A 20,259-nucleotide genomic window follows, 5' to 3' on the forward strand; every position below is an offset into this window, starting at 1 on the left:
TGGACTATTTTGACATTTCCCTAGCCTTCCACAAGGGTTCTGCATCCGCGGTAGCATTTCCATACACGGTCTTCCCGTACTCTGGTTCATGGGTTCACAGAGGTCAGAAAAACAGAAATGGGCACATTCAGGCCTACGGCAGCCCAGAAATAGCCTGTCCTTTGCCAGAGCTGAGAACACACAGCACTGGTGCGCTTAGAAACCTGGACATTTGCACCAATGCCTCCCGCACCCTGCCGTCTATTTTTGGTCTCTGGCATTGTCAGAGCTTTGACCTACAAATATGGCCAAAATTTCAATAGCTTTTTAAAAAAATTCTATTGCTTTTTATAAGTTGTGATGAGATTGAATTTTAATATGGACTATAGCATTTACTTGGCCGCTGTGAATACTGCCTGTAAGTGTGGCTGTGAAGGTGTGCCACCGAAGAATCCTTCAGGTGTCCACCTTGACGTGGCAGAGCTGGGTCACGTGGTATTTCTGTGAGTAGCTTTTTTCGGAATTTCTGCAGTGGTATTCCACCGTATTCCGGAGTGGAAACTGGCTGCCTGAGTTTGCATTCCCGCCAGCACTGTATGAGTGTTCCTCTTTCTCCAACTCCTTGCCAGCATTTGTTGTCTGTTTTAAAAAGATTTATTTATTTGCATTTCACGTGTATGTGTGTTTCACCTGCATGTATGTATGAACACCATTGGACGGGCATGTTGCCCAGGGAAGTTAGAAGAAAGTGCCGGACTCCCCTGAAACGGGAGTCATAGATGGTTGTGGGCAACCGTGTGGGTGCTGAGACTGAACCCAGGTCCTATGCAAGGACGAGCGCCCTTCACCCCGAGCCAGCTCTCCAGCCCCACATTTATAGCCATTCTGAATGGAGTCAAATGTAATCTCAGAGACGTTTCCTTGGTAACAAAGGATATTGAACACTTTTCAGTTTTGGCTAACTGTATTTCTTCCTTTGAAAATTGTCTAGTTCATTAGCTCACTTACTGATTTTGGATTTAAAATTTCAAGTTCTTCCTAGGGTCTAGAGTTTAAACCCAAATTGGATGTATACCTGGCTTGGACATTCTTCTATTTTTCAGGCTGTCTCTTAGCTTTGATACTGTGTTCCTTTGCTGTACAGAACTTTTTAATTTTGTGTGATCCACATACAAAATTTTGGGCTCATTTTTTGTGCTATGGTTTCTCCAGAAATTCCAGGGTTCTAGGTATTGCATCAATTTACTTGTGATTGAGTTTTGCGCAGGGTAATAGGACACAGAGACCTAGTTTTGTTCTTTCCCATATTTTTTCTCAGCAACATTTATTGAAGAGGATTTCCCCCCACTGTGTGTGTGTGCATGTGTGTATATATAATACATATACCCATACAATGTATATGTATATATCTTTATATTTTTGTCAAAATTTACACAGCTATAAGCCATGGTTGCTTCTGTGTCCTATTTTATTTCCCTGGGTCTTTGCATCTGCTCTTGTGTCAGTGCCATGCTGTTTTGTCACTGTGGCTTTGCAGTATAGTTTGGGATCAGGTGTTATGATATCTCTGGTGTTGTTCTCACTGCCTAGGATTGCTTTGTTTGGGGTCTTTTGTGCTTTCGTGTAAATTTTTAGAATTCCTTTTCTGTTTTTGTATAGAATATCAGTGGGATTTTAAAGGGGGACTGTGTTTTTTCTGTAGACTGTATTCAGCAACCTAGTGATTGTCACACGCTAATTTGACCAACCCATGAGCACAAAGGGTCTTTCTGTCTTCTGATGCCTTTAATTCCTTCTATGTTTTAAAGTTTTCATTGTACAGGTCTTGAACATTCTTCCTAACCTTCTGAGAGATTCTTGGATGCCTTCCTTTCCTGTGTGCATCTCTTTGGTTTATTTTTCTTAGCTTACTACTCTAGCTAAGACTTGGAGCACAATATTGAGTAAAAGAAAGATATGACAGTGGGCATCCTTGTCTTGGCCCCGATTTTAGAGGAAATGCCCTCAGTTTTCCATTTAGTACAATGTTATCCTTAGGTTTGTTGTATACAGCCTTTATCGTATTGAGGTATCCTCATTATATTCCTAGTTTCTTCAGGGATTTTATTATGAATGGATGATAAACTTTGTCAAAGTGCTTCCTGGGGTCTGGAGAAATGTCTCAGTGGTTAAGAGCTCTTGTTTTCGCAGAGGACCTGGGTTTGATTCCCAGCATCCACATGACATCTCACAATAGTACATAACTCCGGCTCCAGGGTATCTAGTATCTCCTTCTGATCTCCACAGGCACCAGGCCCACACAAGATGTACAGACATGCATATAAACAAAACCTATAAATTAAGTAAGTATGAAATTATTTAAGTGCTTTTTATATCAACTGCAATGACTTGAAATTTCTACCTTTAAGTTTATTTATATATATTATTATGTTTATTGATTCATGTAAGTTGGACGATCCTGGCATCCCTGGAATGACTGCAACTTGGTCATTATCTTAATATATATTCTTGAATGTGTTTGGTAAGCCTTTTATTGGGAATTTTTATGTTTATGTTCATCTGGGAAACTGATGTATAGTTTACTGTTCTATCCTTACCCAGCTTTAGTATCAGGGTAAGGTTGACTTTATAAAATGAGTTTGGCAGAGCTGCTTCTGTTTCTATTTCATACAGCTATTAGAGGAGCATTGATGCTTTAAAGACTGAGTGGAATTCAGCAGTGAACCCATCTGGTCCTGAGCTTTTCTCAGAGGGTGACTGTTGTAGGAGGCTGTTTGTTCATTCCCAGCTGCCTAGACCACAAAATAATCACTCAGAAACTATATTATTTGCAATACTGTTTGGCCAATAGCTTAAGCATATTTCTAGCTAGCTCTTATATCCTAAACTAACCCATCTCTATTAATCTGTGCATCACAATGAAGTCGTGACCTACTGGCAAGGTTCCAGCGCATCTGTCTCCAGAGGCAGGCAACATGGCTTCTCACTGACTCTGCCTTCTGTCTCCCAGCATTCAGTTTAGTTTTCCCTGCCTAGCTCTATGCTGCCCTATCAGAGGCCACGGAGCTTCTTTATTCATTAACCAACAAAAGCAACACATATACAGGAGGACTCCCCACACCATTGGCTCATACATTCTCCTCTGGTGGCTCCATGGTGTCTTTCTGACTCTGCCAACTCTCTCTATACATATCTCTTTCTGCCTGGCTTTACTCTGTTAAGCCATTGGCTGAAAACAGCTTCTTTATTAACCAATGGCAATAATATGTATTCACAGCATACATCACCTCCCACATCAGGAGACTTCTTATTACTAATTATTATTAATCTCATTGGCATGACTTTATTAAAATTATTTATGTCCTCTCCATTTAATTTTGATAAATTGTTTGTGTCTAGGAATTTAACCGTTTCTTTTAAGTGTTTCAGTATTTTATAATACAGATTTTCAATATGTCTCCTAGGGTTCTCTGGATGTTGTTGTAATCTGTCACAATGCCTACATTTCATCTTTAAATTTTACTGATTAGGGTCTTATCTCTCTTTTCCTTGGTTAGTTTGGTTAGCAGTTTTGTTGATTTTATGTTTTCAGAGAACTAACTCTTCATTTTGTGATTCTATGCATTTTTCTTGTAGTCTCCCTTTCATTGATTTCTACCTGATTTATTATTATTATTATTTATTTAGATCTACTGCTATTGGGTTTGATTTGTTCTTGTTTTTCTATGACCTTGAAATACATCATTAGGTTATAATATAACTGTCTGCCAACTTAATGTAAGCGTGTGTAGATATCAACTTTCCTCTTAGAATTTCCTTCACTATATTTTACAGGATCTGATATATTGGGCCTTCATTTTCATTTGGTTCTAAGAATTTTAAAATTACTTCTTGATTTCTTCAATGGCTTATGGGTCATTCTGGAGTTTATTGTTTGGTCTCTAAGTATTTCTGCCGTTTCTATAGTTTTTCTTGCTAATTATGCCTACTGTTATTCCACTATAATCTGATAAAATATAAGAGTTGTTCGTTAATATTTCCTGGACATAGAGAGACAGCATAGCATTTAAGATTCCCTGCATCCACATGACAGCTCACAACCATCTGTAACTTCAGTCCCAAGGAAGCTGATGTCATCTTCTGGCTTCCTCATTTACCAGACATGCATGTGGTGCACAGACATACATGCAGACAAAACATCCCTACATATAAAATAAATAAATATAAAAAAACATCCTTTGTGAGCTACAATGTGATCTATTTCAGAGAAGTTTGCATGGACTGCTGAGAATATATTCTTATCTGTTGGATGGAATATTCTGCAAATGTCTATTGAGTCCTTTTGATGTATGGCACAGTTAACTTTTAAGCTTCTTAGTTAATTTTTAGTTTGCATGACCTGCATAAGGACAAGGGTGGGGTATTGAAGTTGTCTACTATGATTTTATCAGGACCATGTGACCTTTTGTACCCATTAGTGTTTGTTTTTATAAAATTAGGAAGCACAACTTTTGGTGATTGAATATTTAAAGTTGTTGTGTTTTCTTGATGAAGCATTCCTTTATTAATTTGTAGTGGCTTTCTTTATCACTACTGACTAATTTTGGCCTCACACATTCTTCATTGGATATCAGAATAGCTATGCCAGTGAGATGGTTAGTGCTGGTTTTGCCAGTTTAACGAAATCTAGGATTACCCAGGAGATGGGTCTCTGGGTGGAGGGTTTCATTGATTGCCTTACTGTAGGTGGGAACACCTGTGCCCTGTGCATGGTGCCATTCCCTGGCTCGGATTTTGGACCACTTCAGTGAAGAATGAGAGCCAGGCAGGATGCCTGCATGTGTTGCTCTCTCCTATTGACTGTAGATGTGGGGGGATGGGCTGCTTCAAGCTCCTGCTGCCTTCCGTTCCCCGCCATGATAGGCTGCACCTTCATAAACTGTGAGCTAAACAAACACTGGCTCCCTTAAGTTGCTTTGTTGGGACATTTGATCACGGAGAAAATAAGGCAGATGCCTGCTTTTCAGTTTCTGCTTGCTTGGTTAGTGGACTCTATACTTAGACTCCTAGTTGTAGTAAGAGGCTGCTTGTTCGTTTCCCAGTGGCCAGACTCCTGAAATAACCACATAGAAACTGTATTAATTAAATCACTGCTTGGCCAATTACTTCAGCGTATTGATAGCTAGCTCTTACATCTAGAATTAATCCTCTCCATTATTTTATATTTTATCACAAGGCTTGTGGCCTACCAGCAAGGTTTTGGCATGTCTGTCTCTGGAGGTGGCTCCATGGCTTCTCCCAGCATTCAGTTTAGTTTTCCCTGCCTAGCTCCATTCTACTCTATCACGGGCTCAAGACAGTTCCTTTATTAACCAATTGTATTCACAGGGTACAGAGGGGACTCCCACACCACCTAGTTTCTGGATGTCTTTGCTTATTAGATATATTTCTTGGGGACAATAGATAGTTTATCTTTCTTTTTAAGACTAGCCAGTCTGTATCTCTACTTGTTAACTGAGTCCATGCATGTTTAAGGGTGGACTTTTGTTAATTCCTGTAAATTTGTTGGTTCTTTCTCTCACTAGAGTCTATTTTCCTTGTCCTGACTGCTCTTTTTTACTGGGCCATAAAGAAGTAATTACCAGTCTTTAGTCTGCCATCTTACCCAGAAATTGATATTTTCTTATTTCAAGGGATTTTTTCTCTCTAAGTTATGACCTATTTCATAGGGAATTTATTGAGGTATAAGATAAGGCATTTATATTATCTTTTCCAAAATTAAAAAAAATTACAACACTTATCTAAGGCATCCATCTCCAGTAACTTGTGACACCACTTTTATGGAATGTTTATTACTGATATGTCATAAATTCTGGTTATGGGCCCTCTGCTCTGTTTTAGTTATCTTCCTGTTTCTCATTAGCTCTGTACTGCATCTCTAAATCACTTTAACTTTGTGTATGTTTATGTGTGTGCACATGAGGCATCCAGGGGACAGCCTCAGCTGCTATCCTCAGTTGCTATCTTCTTCCTGTTTTGAAAGAGTTTCTTTCACTGGTCTGGAGCTGACTGATTGTAGGCAAGGCTGGCTCACTGCAGGCAAGGCTGCCTCACTGCAGACAAGGCTGGCTCACTGCAGGCAAGGCTGCCTCACTGCAGGCAAGGCTCGCTGGCCAGCGAGCCCCAACCAGCTGCCTGTCGTCTTTATGGTGTGTGTAAAACAAGTGTGTTACCACCGGGTCCAGCTTTTCTGAGAGATGACTCAGTCACCATGTTGTGCAGTATTTTACCCGCAAGCTATCATCCCAGTGCCAAATAATTTTAACTGAAAATAGCTATCAAATCTGACAGGAGAACTCTTTTGTAGAAAAAAAAATCAGTATTTTCCTTATCATTGTTTATTTTTAATCATGCAATTTTCCAGATAAAGATTATGTTAACTTTATTTAGTTTAAAAACACAGCACTAGGGACTTGCGAGGTAGCTCATTGCACTGCAGAGAACCTGGTTCACAGCATCCTTTAACTCCAGCCCCAGGGGAGCCTGTAGTCTCTGCAGGTACCTCAACTCATGTGCATATACCCAAAAGCTAGTGTTGGAGAAGGGGCACTTGTTAGTTCCCGGCTGCTCCGCCCTGAAATAATCACACAGAAATTATATTAATTAAATAACTGCTTGGCCCATTAGCTCTAGCTTCTTATTGGCTAACTCTGATATATTAATTTAACCCATTTCTATTAATCTGTGTATCACCACGTTGCAGTGGCTTCCTGGCAAAGTTTTGGCATGTCTGACTCTGGCAGCGGCTCCACGGTGTCTCTCTGTCTCTGCCCTTCTTTCTCTCAGCATTCAGCCTAGCTTTTACTGCCTATCTAAGTTCTGCCTTGCTATAGGTACAAAGTAGTTTCTTTATTCATTAGTGGTAATCACAGCTCACAGGGGACTCCCACATCAAGCTATCACTAAACTTTGTGTGTGATTAGTAGAAAATCATAATCATTTATGGAAAAAACATTTTATAGGACATTAGTATTCTTATTATTTCTACTCATGAGTGTCTTATTTATCAATTTAGGCTGCTCAATTATGGCTTTTGATGAATATATACACATATAAAGTTTATGTATATGTATACATATTTATGCACATGATGTGTGTGTTCTATGCAATTTTGTTTTTTTTCCAGGCACTGTTTTTTTATTAGGTGTTGTAGGAAGGCTTCTTGTTCATTTCCCAGCTGCCCAGACTCACAAAATAACCACAGAGAAACTGTATTATTTAAATCACTGCTTGGCCAATTACTTAAGCATATTTCTGGCTAACTCATATCCTAAACTAATCCATCTTCATTAATCTGTATATCACCATGTGGTTGTGGCTTACCAGCAAAGTTTTGGCATGTCTGACTCTGGTGGTGGCTCCATGGCTTCTCTAAACTCTGCCTTCCTTCTTCCAGCATTCAGTTTAGTTTTCCCCACCTAGCGCTACTCTTTTGCCCTATCACAGGCCCAGACAGTTTCTTTATTAACCAATAGTATTCACAGCATATAGAGAGGAATCCCACATCAATTAGGTTTATTTAGTTTGTGCATGTGGGTACACATATGTCTGGGCATGCACATGTCATAGCATGTAGCATGCCTGTGGAGGTCAGAGGACAACTTGCAGGCATTGTTCCTTTCTCTTCATTGTGTTGACCCTGGGCATTGAACTCAGTTTTTCAGGCTTTGGCAAGCACCTTTAACCACTGAGTCAGCCCACCAGATCCTCACCGACTTGTTTTCTACTGTAGCTGAGAACTTGAGGCATTGTTACTGATCTTTGCTGGTTGCTAGAATATGTGGTAATGTCTAAGAATCGCCTGCTGGATCATCGTTCATCATGATATGTCCCAGTCATCTTTACTCAGTTTTGAGTGTCCTCCTTAATCAACATTCATAACATAGTCCCAGTCACTTGATCTATAGTTCGACTCCATGAGTCCCAGGATGTCCTATGAGATGCTGACGACATTGTACAAAGGGAGAACATAGAGCCCAAACTTTCAAAGTACCCACATGTTGTGATTATATTTTGCTTTAATGGTTAGGTAACTGAGTAGAACCACAGATATACCACATCTATCATTGCAGAGGATGAAACAGCCCTCACTGAGTGAGAAATGAGCCTTAGTACCACATTGTGACACGCAACCATCAAAACCCCACCTTCATAGCAATTTTACCCTTCTGTGATCTGTAATTTACCCCATAAGTTATCTCCCCAGAGCTTTCTTTTGCCATCTAAGGACATGATTATTTCAGAGCAAGACAGGAACAGAGGGTTGACCAGTTGACCAACCTCTGAGCTGTTTTTCTAAGCTGTTTTCTGAGCACACTGCTAGCACAATGTTGGGACATGCTGCAGCAATGGCCCTCACCCCAGGAGAGTCTATAAGGATAACACAAATAGGCATGAGCCCCATTATGGGAGTTTCCTATTCTAGTCACCTCTTTCTGAGGCGACAGGGTCACTGGAACTAGTGGCCTTGCACAGCATCACATTCTGGCAAGAACTTGTGTTTCTAAGCCAAACATCTTTGAAGTACTCTGCAAACATATAGAAAGGTAGGGATTTCATCCAATCCGCTGTGGGAGGTAGCTTAACAAGGGATCTCCTGTGAATCCAGGGTCAGAGACCAATGACACAGACCCCTCTGTCATCAGCTTGAAGATCTTTTATACTCCTCAGCTGTTTGCACTGTGTGGTAACTTGAATGCTCTCCAGGGGAAATGACCTGGGGTAGGAAAGCAACTGAGTTCCCAGGTTCCTGTGCAACCAGCCCACCGCACCCCAGGACTGAGGACAGTCTGTTCTCTTCTATAACCTCCAGAATTGCCAGTGAGGTCATGGGGGATGTAGGCTCCACTTTTTTAAATATAATAATTAAATTAAAAAATGTATAATGAACTTGCTGTGAGCCCAATGGGGAGAATTAGGCATGGAGAGCTGTAGCATGAATAATGAACACCCAGAGACAGATATTGGGGTTCAACCTGAAGATCAGAAAAGCAAAGCAACCAAGCCACTAGAGAGCTCTTACCTCTGTAAAATCTTCAGACTGAAAAGAGAACGAGTTCCTGTCTCATCCCACCTTGTATTTCTTTCTAGTGCTGGTATTAAAGGCGTGCACCACCACTGCCCTGGCCTCTATGGCTAACCAGTGTGGCTGCTGGGATTAAAGGTGTGTGTCACCACTGCCCTGGCCTCTATGGCTAACTAGTATGGTTGCTGGGATTAAAGGTGTGTGTCACCACTGCCCTGGCCTCTATGGCTAACCAGTGTGGCTGCTGGGATTAAAGGTGTGTGTCACCACTGCCCTGGCCTCTATGGCTAACTAGTATGGTTGCTGGGATTAAAGCTGTGTGCCGCCACTGCCTGGCCTGTATGGCTGACTAGTGTGGCTAGCTTTGCACTCTGATCTTCAGGTAAGCTTTATTTATTAAAACACAAATAAAATATTGCTATAGAGAGCCTTGTGTTAGAAGTGGAACTTCACAAGTTCTACAGTGTGGCCCTGTGTATCCACAGACACAACACGGCCCTGTGTATCCACAGACACAGCATGGCCCCGTGCACCCCAGGTGCAGCATGACCTTTCATACCTGCCAACAGTGTGGCCCTGCACACCTTCACACATCATGGTCACATGTAATCATTGATACCATGGCCCCATAGACACCCTCATCTTGGACTTTCAGTGATCTAGTTTATTATAAATTATTAGGCCCATCCAAACTTTAGCCTGTCTTCTCTATTCTTTTTCCTGGGATAGAAAACATCCTTTCTCTCCATTAGTGAGGCCTGAGGGGTTGGGAGAAGAAAGGGAGGAAGGAGAGAAGAGACTACAAGAGGGAATGCCATGGTACTGAAGGTGTTCATGCTTTATTCCAGTCACAGGTGATAGGAGACGAACACCCTTGTCCTTGCCCCCTCTGAGCCTCACTGCCACCAAAACCATTCCCTTATCCCAACCCAATGATCGAGGCTTTCCTAAGTGGAGATTGGGGTAACAGTATGGTACCCCATGTGGGAGTTACTTACATACACCCAGTTGGTTTGTAGGGCTGGTGACTCCTGTCCATCATTCTGAGTAGGGAATCAACTGCCTGGGTGGATACCCAAAGGGAGAGTTGTTAACATCTCCTGGACTTCCATCCCCTGGGAGATCACGAATGCTGATAATATTTAAAGATATTCTCACTTAAAGGAGTATCTGAAAATAGCACTGGCTAGAAGGACGAAGCTGAGAACAGAGCCACAAACACTGTCTGGTGCCATGTCCTTTTCTCCTTAAAGACGCTGCTCTCCTTACTTTTTTCTTCCTCGGAATCCCTCAGGGCTCACAGATGGAGGGGAAAGGGGAGGTTTCAGAAAACACACCAAGACAACGTAAACAGATTGGAGAACAGACAGAGGAGGTAAAAAGGCTAAAGAGAAAGGCCTGGGGGCAGCAAATGGAACACAGCACCCTGGGGTGCAAGAATTAGAGGACCCTGCTCCACTGCGGCAGTGCAGGGAAGGGCTTCTGCCCACAAGGCTCACCCATGCGGAGCCTCGGGAGCCTCGCGTGCCTGTCCCAGCAGGCAGGGTTCAGAGCACAGTGGGCAGCATGAAAGGTCCTGTTTGTCCAGAGGGGCCTGCAAAAATAAAATCTGAACCCAAGAAACTAGATATCAAGAAAACAAATTACTTAATTAAATAATAGGGTATAGATCTAAACAGAGACTTCTCAAAGGAAACTCAAATGGCTGAGAAACACTTAGAGAAATGCTCAACGTCCTTAGCCATCAGGGAAAAGCAATCAAAGCTATGAGATTCCATCATCCACCTCTCAGAATGGCCAAGATCAATACCACAAGTGACAGCTCATGCTGGCAAGGATGTGGAGCAAGCAGAAGATTCCTTCACTGCTGGTGGGAGTGAAAACTTGTACAATCACTATGGAAATCAATATGGAGGTTCCCCAGAAAACTGACAATCAATCTACCCTAAGACCTGGCAATACCACTCTTGGGAAATACTTAGAGGACACTCCATCCAACCACAAGGTCACTTGCTCACCTATGTTTATTGCTGCTTTTTTCATAATAGCCAGAAACTGGAACTGAAGAACGGATAAAAGAAAATGTGGTCATTTACACAATGGAGTGTTACTCAGCTGTTAAAAATGGCATCGTGAAATTTGCAGGCAAATGGGTGGAACTAGAAAAAAAAAATGATCCTGAGTGAAGTCACCCAGAACCAGAAAGACAAATTTGGTACATATTCACGTATAAGTGGATGCTAGCCATTAAGTAAATGATAAACAAGCTACAGTCCATAGGCCCAGAGAGGTTAGGTAAAGAAGAGATTGGGAGATGCATGGATCTCCCTGGGAGGGGGAAATAGAAAAGATTTTGTGGGTGAACTGGGGGAGAGTGGGATGGAGGGAGAGATGGCTGGAACTGAGGGCATTTGGAGGTCCGTGTGGAAACCTAGTGCAGTGGAAACTTCTGGGAATTTATGAGGGTGACCACTGTGAGGACCCCTAGTAACGGGAGACATGGAGTCTGAACCGGCCATCTCTTGTAGCCAAGTAAGGTTTCCAGTGGCAGGACCGGTTTTCATTCGGTTGAGTTTTTGGTTGAGGGGGTCCTGTGGCCATCCAACCCAGGTTGATGCTAGGACAGAGGGTTGCTCTCTGCAAACTCACAGCAGGGGCCCCATTGCAGAGGACAACGTACAAACAGCTCAATGACCTGATGCCGCATGGAGCCTTCACCCTTACATTCTAATCTCTTTGGTGCAGTCAGGTCTCTGCAGGCTAGGGAAAGAGAAACCTGGACACCAACCTAGTGACAAAACCTTCAACCTACAACCTGTCCTGCCTGCAAGATGTACTGGAGCAATGGTGGCACAGACTTGAGAGAGTAGCCAATTGATGTCTGATTTAACTTGGGGTTCATTCCAAGAGAGAGAGCCCATGCTTGACACTGATTGAATAACCAGGAACCTGAGACTGGATAGATCAGAGACCTTGGGTAGAACAAAATACAACTGGTCAAAAAAAATCAATGCAATGATTCCTAATGATATTCTATATACTCATAGATTGGTGCCTTGTCCAGCTGTCATCAGAGATACAACCTTCAGCGGCAGAGGGGAGCTGATGCAGAGACCCACAGCCACACATGGAGGAGACAGAGTCTAAATTGTATGCCTCCATGGGGTCCCTCCCCTTGGAGCTATATGGGCTCACCGAGCCTGAAGCAGCAAGCATGGGGCCTGCACAGGTCTGCACCAAGTCGTCTGTATATGTGTGTCTGTCAGCTTGGTGTTTTGTGGGACTCCTAATTGTGTGAACAGGGGTGTCTCTGACTCTGTTGCCTACTCCTAGGACTCTTTTCCTCCTGTCATGTTGCCTCATCCAGCCTCAGTTTGAGGATGTTTGTTTTGTCTTATTGTATTTTGGATGTTTTCTCTTGCAGGTCTGTCTTTTCTGAAGGGAGGCAAGGGGGCAGGGGATCCGAGAGAGAGGAGAGGAAGGTGGGGAGCTGGGGGGAGTGGAAGGAGGGGAAAGTGTGTTGGGATGTATTGTATGAGAGAAGAAAGAAGAAGGAAAAAAAGATGAAGAAGAAAAAATCTGATGGTTCATTTTGAAAGATGCCTAGAGTTAACTTAGGTCCAACTACAAGTGAACAGAAAATACTAGACCCCTGCTATTGTCTGAAGTCCAGCTCCCTCCTGCTAATTCTGCTAAGATGCTTTCCCTACCCAAAATAGAAGAATAGCGTGGAAAATTGCTAACAGCCCAGCTTGTCTTCAAGGTCACACAGCTGAATATGTTTAAAATGAATGGTGTGAAATGTATGGCTAAACCCATGTGTACTTTCTGTTGAGAAAAAGAGAAATATAAGCAATAGAAAGAAAGGTAAGACCCAGATGATGTGTAAGACACACACACACACAACACACACACACACACACACACACACACACACACATGATACTAATTTTAAATTAAATTGGCTTTTAATAAAACTGAAAGTCACAGAGTCAAGGCTCTCTCTCTCTCTCTCTCTCTCTCTCTCTCTCTCTCTCTCTCTCTCTCTCTCTCTCTCTCTCTCTCTCTCTCTCTCTGAAAGACTCCAACCAAGATGAAAATTCTGAACCACAGCAGGAAAGGGGTCCCGCCCATGAGTCAGCAGCTCTTGCAAGTTTTGTCAGAAGGCAGAACATGTGTGCACAGAGCCAGGAGACACTGTCCCGTTGCCACCTAATCTGTGTGACATGAGGACCCCACTGGGGAACTGAGCAGAGGGATTCCTCCACTCCTTGTCCCCGTTCCCTTCACTGTCATCCCTGGACTGCCTGGGAGGCAGAGAAGGGAGAGCCTTGAGGGTGTCCAAGCTACACAACTGGACATCCTGTCAGAAGAGGGTCCTCTGGCTGCTGCCCCCAGCCTGGCTGCTGTGCTGTGTGTTGGGGAGGGAGTGGCAGCCTTGCTGAGTGCCTGGTGGGAAAACCATTATCCTCCTTAGCTGTCTTGTGCAGCCACATCAGACTCCAGAGGGAAAAGCTGTGGGAAACTCCCAAACTCATGGGCATAGGTAAGATCTTTCTAGACCGTATATCTTGATTAGCCTGAATTAATTACAGTGATGACAAGCCTTTCTTGTAATTGGATTTTTATCCCTTATGAAGCAATCTCCCAGAATAACCCCTAAAGTAATGAGGAGCTATTAACAATCATAAAAGTTAGTACTATAAACCCAGCCAAGAATCTGTGATTGGCATGGGCAACTAGAGAAGAACTCATTGTTATTTGTAAATGCAGACTGCTCACTTGTTTCCTGGCCTCCCAGAACCGAATAATCACACAGAAATAATATTAATAACAACATTGTGTGGCCTATTATCTCAGCTTATTATTAACTAACTCTTCTTAAATTAACCCATTTCTATTAATCTAGGTGTCACCATGAGGCTGTGGCCTACTGGTAAGATTCTGGCATCTGACTCCTTTAGCAGCTACATGGCTTATCTTTGACTCTGCCTACTTTCTCTATCTCTGTTCAGATTTCCCACCTAGCTTTACTCTGCTAAGACATTGGCTGAAACAGCTTTATTCATCAACCAATAAAAGCAACACATATACAGAAGGACCTCCCACATCAGTTATTGATTTAGCTAAGTGGGTGCAGTATCAAATCCACCTCTAAACACTTATCTTCACAGCCATAGATTAGTCCAGCTCTCAGCCAGAGAAGTTTTTATAATGAAGTAGACAGTGGTTAATACAGAAACTCATGATTGGTCAAGGTGCAAAGGGACACCTGTATCACACATGAAAAGGCCCAGGGAACCTGGAGGAAGAGAGTTGGGGACACTGCTGGGAAATGGCGTCTTCAGGTCATCCTACTGCAACTGAAGCCATGAACTCACAGATCTGGTTGCCTACACAAGACCTGTTCAAGACTAGGCCAGTCAAGATTTCATCACAGAAAGGGAAGGCCTCAGGTAGCTCCACCCCTTTCTGAGGGACTATTGACAATGGTGCCTGGGAGAAGAGCTGTCACTGTCTTGATTGGTGTAGATGCTGATGAATTGCCCATGCTCCAGCAAATACCCTCCCACCTGTGCTCACAGGGTAGCCTGACCAAGCTCCTTGGTTCACACACACACACACACACACACACACACACACACACACACACAGCATATAAAAAGAGGGTGACTTTTCATTTTGCTCTTGGATTTGGGAATTGGAAGGGAACAAGTTAGTCTGACATCAGACAGACTCTCGGCACTGACCATTGCTCTATCACTGGTATTTTGAAAACGGTATCTGGGATATTTCCTCTGCTAGGAGTTTTCTTCAGATAAATACAGTGCCCTACTGGATGGCTTGTGTGTTATAAGATACCATGGACCATGTGAGAACAAACCCAAAGCTGGGTGTTATGGCTCACACCTGCAATCCCAGCACTCAGGAGGCAGAAATGGGGAATCACCTAGGAGTTCAAGGTTAGCAAGTTCAAGGCCAAGCAGACCCTATCTCTAGAAATAGCCACAAACAGACATAAAGAACCAAGAGGGCTGGAGAGATAGTTTGTTTAGTAAAAAAGGCTTGTTGTTGATCACGAGGACCCTAGTTCAAGCTCCACAAGCCACAAAAAAATGCCAGGTATGCGGGTGCAGGAGCAGAGACAAGTGGGTCCTTGTGGCTCTCTGGTCAGCCATGCCTGCTCAGGCCAGTGAGAAACCCTGTCTCAACAACAAGGTGAATGGTTTCTCAGGAACCTGTGGCCTCCACACAGGTTCACCTGCACCTGCATATGCACACACACCCTCCCCTCATACACACACCAAAACAAAACAGAAATGTGAATGTTTTTTATTTTAGAGATTTGTGACATGGATTATTGAGCCCTGTCCTCATGGGATCTGAATCAAAGACTGGCTTCCTAAGCGGGCCTCTTAGGCTGAGTTATTTGGGAGTCACAGTCTCGACCTCTAAATGACGGTCTGGCCAGCATATGGTGACAACCTCAGTATCCCACACTAGTAGGTAGGGCACCAACCTGAGGGCCATGATCCTATTTACATGCCACACGTGGAATATGTACCTCATGTCCCTGATGCTTCTGTGTGCTGCTCTGGCTGGACCACGCGCTGTTCTGTTCACATGTGTGCTTGGCCCCCAACACTGTGCCTGCAATAAGGTCCGTCTATAATACCTCCATCTTTCATGCTTAGGACATGCACTCAGCAAGTTACCTATGACGAAGTTAACAAGACGCACCATGAACACATTGACCCTGTGTGGCTGTCACTTGGTGCCTTTATATAGTTTGCGCAGTGTTCCACTCCTGCTGGAGTCCCAGGTAACCAAAGTTCTCTGATTTTGATGTGGGCAGTGATTGGAAACACATGGCCCCACCAGAGTCAAACCTAAGGCCTGGGCAGGCCTCCTCTCTTTCAGGAACTCTGACATCTGAGCAGGACCCTTGGCTCCTTGGAAGGACACCCCATTTGGTCACCCTGCTCTTGTTCACTCAACCATCACGTAGTTCCCTACTAGTGCAGACACCTTGGTGCCATATTCAGGAAGTCTTCCTCACCCTGATCAAACTCAACATCTCCCATGGGAGGACTTCTACCTGCTCAGCCCCAGTGGCTATGGGACTGTCACTCAGAAAGGAAGGGGAGGGGAGAGGAAAGAAAGAAGGGAAGGGAAGGGAAGGGAAGGGAAGGGAAGGGAAGGGAAGGGAAGGGAAGGGAAGGGAAGGGAAGGGAGGGGACGGGTCAAGGGAGAGGGGAAGAGAAGAGAAGGAAGGGGGGATGAAGCCAGAGGGGAAGAGGTGAGGAGGAGGGGAGGGGCAAGGCAGGGAGGAGGGGGAAGGCAGGAGGGGGTAGGGAGGAGGGAGAAGACAGGAAGGAGGGAGAAGAAAGGGAGAGGGGAAGGCAGGGAGAAGGAGGAGAGAAGGAGGGGGAAGGCAGGAAGGAGGGGAAGGCAGGGAGGAGGGGGAAGGCAGAGAGAAGGGGGAAGGAAGGGAGGAGAAGAGGGAAGAAAGAACCATATTTTATCATTCTCGTTTATCAACAGCCCCGACATCTCTCCAAGTAATTTCACCAGGGCAAGAGCAGCTTTCCTTGGTATGTGCGTCAGATGGACGCCACCAGGCTCCTTTTGATGAGCATCCCTCATGTTTCCCGTGTTTGGCTAGGATTGATATCCCTTTGCGTGCCCTCATATACTTTGACTTTTTTTACAGGACCAATTCCCAGAGGTGTGTGGAATGCTGGATCTAAATTAAAGACATTAATAGCACCTGGGCATTCTAAGCCGTCTCTGTGAAACAGCTGTTTTTTTTCTGACGGGAAACTGAGGCACTGAGAGGCATCTAATTACCATAGCAGCCACGGAGCTTGGCTAGCCTCTAGCTAGGCTGGGGGAGGGTGTAGGGGGCGGTGTTCGGGTGTGGGAGTCCAGTAAGTGGGCTCTTTGCAGTCTCTTCTCGAAGCATCCCGCTTCACTCCCGCTGTTCACCACAAGGGGGCGCAGCATACCCCACCCTCAACCTTCAGGAAGTCACAGTTCAGAACCCCGGGTTCAGCCACAGGTGCGCACAGCCTGCCGGCCACACACAGACCAACAGACCCTTGCCCACCTTACAGCGCTGCTAGGAGCTCTGAGACCTCCGAGCAGGGCACCTTGACGCCCAAGCAGGGTGCAACCAGGACTCCCCAGAAGGGTGACTGGTACTGAAGGGCATGCAGGTGCCAGTCTGGCAAAGCCCACAGGTGTGTATGACTAGGAAAACAGGCGGGGAGGCGTGGCTTATTCGGGAAAGCCTTTCTTCCTCCAGCTTCCAGGCACCGAGTGGAGCCTGTGTCTGCCAGGATCTCCCTCAGCTTTGTCCCCACCAGGAGCAAGGGCCCAGTTCAGACTTGTGTTGGGTTTTGTCAACTGGATACAAAATAGAGACAGCTGAGACGGGGGAACGAACATCAGCCTAGGAATCGCCTCCATTAGGCTGGCCTGTGCGCATGTCTGTAGGACCAGTGTGGACAATGCTCCCTGGGCAGGGCTGAGCAAACCAGGGGGCCAAGCCAGTGAGCAGCGCTCCTCCAGGGTCCCGGATTCAGTTCCTACCTCCAGGTTCCTGCCCTGACTTTCCAGGTTGCCAGACAAACCCTTCTCAAGCTGGTTTAGTCCTGTGTTTTATCACAGCAACAGAAACCAAAGTAAATCAGGACCTCTCTTTCTAGAAAAACTCTTTCCCACGTCATCTGGGAGGTCTTTCATGACTGCGGACACTTACTGCTGACACCCAGAATATGCCCTACCAGCATTTACAAGACAGGCCCTTGGGCAGGTCGGTGGTCCTCTACGGGAGTGCGGGTCCACTGTGCTCACAAAGCCCCTTCCTAAGCCTGGATCGCGGACTGTGGCTCAGCTCCGTGCTAGAGACTTGAGCAGTGCCCTGATGTTGCCCTGGGCATCCTGCAGGCCTCAGCTGTTGGAAATCTCTGTCCCCATTCCGAGTCTTAGCTAGGAATGTGGAGAGGATACTCGTCCTACTTTTGGTTTTGGGTAAGTCTTCCAATTTGCAGTTTTCCCATGGTGGGGTCAGGCACGGAATTATCCTGCCCACAGGAAGAGAAAAAGTTGTTTTTCTACACATTTTGTCTGCCACCAGCGTTGGCAAGCTGAGAAACCTCTGTAAGGACTTTCCTGGCAAAATTTGGCTCAGGGACCTTTGAGCTGTGTCTTAATTAAGCTTTTGTGTTTATTTTTATGTGTACGGGTGTTTTGCCTGTGTGTAAGCGTGTGTACTGCGGGTGTGCCTGGTGTTCAAAGGGACCAGAGGAGCAAGCACATCAGATCGCCTAGAACTGGAATTGCAGATGGTTGTATGCTACCAGGGCTTCTGGAATAGCAGCCAGCGCTCTGGACAATTGAGCCGTCTCCCAGCTCCTGCATCTCGCTTTAAATGGACCTTGTAGAGTTGGCACAGTCTTGAACCAGGAGGGGCATGAGTCACTGTGCTGCTGGTCCCTCTGTGTTCTGGATCATTCCTTGGGCTAAGTGACAGTGGCTGGACATCTGAACCACACTGAGAACACAATTCTCCCGCAGCCCCCACCTGCCCAGGGCCAGTGACACATACTTGGTGACATTTCTGAGATCTGGCTTCTTATAGACCTACTAAATTTGTCGTTGAAGCTGATTGTTCTCTTTGACCCATATTTTGCAATCTAAATAAAAGTTCCGTTCTTTTTAATTTCAAGTTAAAACAGTTTAAACCAAACTCATGTTCTCAGGATGTTTTGATAAGGCATAAGATGCCTGAACTAAAGTGTTTCCTGGGGCCCTGAGCCTTGAACCCATTAGCTGCCTAAGCACCCTTCTGCCCCTGCTGGTAACTGCAGGGTCCAGATTTAGAAAAGGATTCACTCTGAGGATCTGATCAATCCCAGGCTGACACTATTTCTAGGCAATTGTTCCTGCTGGTAACCAGTTCCGAGAGCGTCCTTGACACAAGAGCTGACGGTCAGCTGGCTAGACTCTGAAAGTCAGTGTGTGAAATCACCACAAGTTCTCCCAGGAAACACACCCAGGTGTCACGTGGTCAGTGTCACCTGCTCCAGCAGGAGGGGACCGGTGGAGGTTCCCGTTCCTCTCCAAACTAGTTTTCTGTGCCTTGGTCTTGTTGGAGGTAGTGGTGTAGAACCCTGCACAGACAGACATTGCCTGTGGAGACCCCTTCTGGCACAAGTTGGCCCATTTCTCCCATTAATGCTGTGGGTCTTGCTTATTTCGATGCCACTGCCTGGGTCAGGGTAGGACAGCCCTGAGAGGGTGTGTGAGGGAGGCAGATCTTCACTTGAGACAGGTACTGAGTCTGACCGGGAAGGAGGGGGTTCTGGGAAGGAGAAGGTCATTGTTGGTGCCTTAAGGGCACCAGGCAGAGATGGGACAATGTGCCGGAGTCTGGGTGAGAAGCGAAGGTCACACACTCCAGATGTTTTCATTAGCTGTTGGCAGGTGGGGCACAGGCTTGTTGGAGAGAGTCGTGTATGCAGGTGAGGATTCTCCTGACTGGATGGCTCCGGTTGGGTTGCCTTCATGGGTCAGGAAAGGACATTTCAAGAATGTCACTGGTGACATGGAGTTACTAGTGACAATTAAATATAAACACAAATCAAAGCGACGGTGGCCCAACCCCCAAATTCTCTTTTCACTGACTTAAGAGATAAGAATTCACTGACATGAGTGAGAGGGGCCTCAGAGATGAGAGCAGAAGAATAAAAGTTTTAACAATTGATTGATATACATCAGATAACACTAGCACAGAGCGGTGCTGTGGGAGAAACCACCCATTGTACAGTCAGGGAAACTGAGCCTTACATAGAATCACGGAAGAGCGGATTTGGAAATATAAGAATACATCTTGCTAGTATTTACAGGGAGTGACATAAAGCAGACTTCCTTACGAGTTATCAGTACTCTAAATTCTAGAAACTCTACAATGAAAAGCCTTGGAATTGAAGTTATGGAATCACGAAGCAAAAGAGACTAAACCAGCAAATTTTTTTTTTTAAATCATCTATGCATGAGCCCTTGAAGATCCTCCACGGTTTTGTCATCCTAATGCCTGGTGTGTGACACACGGCATGTGTGGAGGGACCAAATGCATCTGCTGCGATGCGCAGTTGTGGGGCTGAGGTGGGCAGCAGAAGCGGGTCTGG

This window comes from Microtus pennsylvanicus, chromosome 1 (genome assembly GCF_037038515.1).
Source record: "Microtus pennsylvanicus isolate mMicPen1 chromosome 1, mMicPen1.hap1, whole genome shotgun sequence".
Taxonomy (NCBI): Eukaryota; Metazoa; Chordata; class Mammalia; order Rodentia; family Cricetidae; genus Microtus; species Microtus pennsylvanicus.